This window comes from Martes martes, assembly GCF_963455335.1.
Source record: "Martes martes genome assembly, chromosome: 7".
Taxonomy (NCBI): Eukaryota; Metazoa; Chordata; class Mammalia; order Carnivora; family Mustelidae; genus Martes; species Martes martes.
The window spans coordinates 99,445,229-99,447,445 of record NC_137894.1 but is presented as its reverse complement, the minus strand read 5'-3'; the positions used below and the strand labels follow the sequence as shown (position 1 = coordinate 99,447,445).

The 2,217-nt window shown below is 41.2% G+C and overlaps 1 pseudogene across 1 annotated transcript; it reads right to left on the bottom strand.

Annotated features, from left to right (window-relative positions):
- Nucleotides 1-769: 769 nt before the first annotated feature.
- Nucleotides 770-1,044, bottom strand: LOC308346512 (large ribosomal subunit protein eL43-like; annotated as a pseudogene). The gene has a single exon. The product of its transcript is annotated as a large ribosomal subunit protein eL43-like (transcript).
- Nucleotides 1,045-2,217: the final 1,173 nt, after the last annotated feature.

Here is a 2,217-nt window from a genome sequence, read left to right as displayed (position 1 = left end):
GGGGCAGAAAGGGCAACCTCAGTAGGTCAGGCAAATGTTTTCATCTCATTGTGCTTTTGCATTGGGAATAGTCCTTTCCCACACACGGGTCACAATGATTTACATATTTTCTATTAACTTCATGATAGTTTTGAAAATAGATCTTTAACCTGTTTGGAACCAACATCTGTTTATGCAGTCGGTAGGGATTCAGTTTTATTTTTCTCAATATAGAGAGCCAGTTCTCCCATCTGGCAAACATCCTTTCCCACAGTTTTCCCATCGAGCTGCGTCCTTTCCCACATTGACATGTGGGGACCAAGCTCTACTCTAAACACAGCTCTGTCTCTGAGCCATCTATTATTCTGTTCCATTATCCATTTTGTCTGTTCTTGAAGGAGTTTCATGTTTGAATGATCATGGCTTAGGAGTATGCCTTAAATATCACCTCTATGACTTTCTTTTTCAAAGGAAACTTAGCTAAATCATGGACCTGTTTTTCCAAATAAATTTTAGAAGTTTTCAGTATTTCTCAAAAAACAAAAACAAAAATGTGCCAACTTGATAAGATTGACATAATAGGGTAATTTGCGGGGGGAGGGGTTTTGGTGTTTTGTTTTGTTTTTTTAAACTAGAAGGATTTTTAATTTTCAAGTCTTTTGAGAAAGCAAAATTAATACATCACAAATTGGAAGATCTAATTAATAAATTTAACAACAAGCCAAAGTAATTTTGTTACATAAATTAACCCATTTATTATAGGCTAGCAATGTTTCCAATGGTGGAGCTTCTACTGGTCTTTCCACTCCTTCAGTCTTCTGGTGGCAGACTTTTCTGTGATATCATCTGTCAGACGGCAGGTCCAGGTGTCACGGGCGACGGTTTTCATGCGGGAACCACAATACCTGATCCCTGCAGCTCATTTTTTCATCTTGGTTTTGCCACAGAAGGAGCAAGTGTACTTGGAGTGCTGGCTTACTTCAGTCTTCTTCACCATTTTCCTGAGGCACCATAACAGGTCTCATATTTACCCATAATTCCAACCTTCTTGGTGTGTTTAGCCATGTCTGCCCCAAATTCGATGTGAGCCCAGAGAGGAAGAGCCTCAGCGTGCAAGCCTAATAATCTGGAGAGAATCTTCATTTTCATAGTATTAAGCTATTCAGTTCATGAGCCAGGAGTACCTCCCCATTTATTCAGATCTTTTATGTCCTTCTTTTAAAACAAAAGATTTTATTTTTAAGTAATCTCAACACCCAATGTGGGGCTCAAACTCACAACCGTGAGATCAAGAGTCACACTCTCCACTGTCTGAGCCAGCGAGGCACCCCCTTTTATGTCCTTTAACACAGTTTAAAATTTTTCCTTATAGAGCTCAAAGTATAGTCTTTAATTCTTAGAGTCTCTTGTAGTTTTTGTTGCTAGTGTGAAAGATAGCCTATTCTTCTATTACATATTTTCTTGTCGCTTATTGCTAGTGTAAACAAATACTATTGATTTTTATCTCATCAATTATTTATACCTCACTGGGAACCAGTTGCGTAGATTCTTCCCTTGGAGGAGATTTTAATAGATAGAAAGGGGAAGAGGAAAAAGAACATGAAGAAACAGGTGAGGACAAGAGACTCTCTAAGAAGCCCAAAGGCCAGAGAAGAGAGCTGCCAGGTGCTTTGGAAACCAATTTTATATCTTCATCTTTTCCCCTGAAGCTTCATGGAATTATCCTAATTCTCATATACAGGCCCGCCTCTTTAGAAATGTGCCATTCTTTCCTCTGTACGGGGCTCCCACATCAGAGCCTACTGGAGCCCAGTCAGCCCTCAGCACCATCACCACCCCTCACTAACGCAGGCAGTCTCCTGGGACAGCAGCCCCCCCACCGGTCTCCCACATTCCGCACTCTCCAAACATCTGTCCCATCAGGTCCATCCTTTATCACGTCACCCCTCTACTCAAAAGTCTGTAGTCTGCATGGAGCACTGGGTGTGGTGCATAAACAATGAATTTTGTTACACTGAAAAGAAATTAATAAAAATAAAAATAAATTAAAAAACAAAACAAAAAGTCTGTAGTCTGGATCCTCCCCTCCTTCAGATTAGCAGCCAGAGTCGTTCCTGCTGCTCAGGGGACTCTCTGTGATCTGGTCCCCCGTTTGCTCTCTGACCTCGTTACCTACCGTGCCCACTCCTGCTGGCTTTGTTTCACCACCTTAGGTTCCCTGCTGTTTCTCCAACTTGG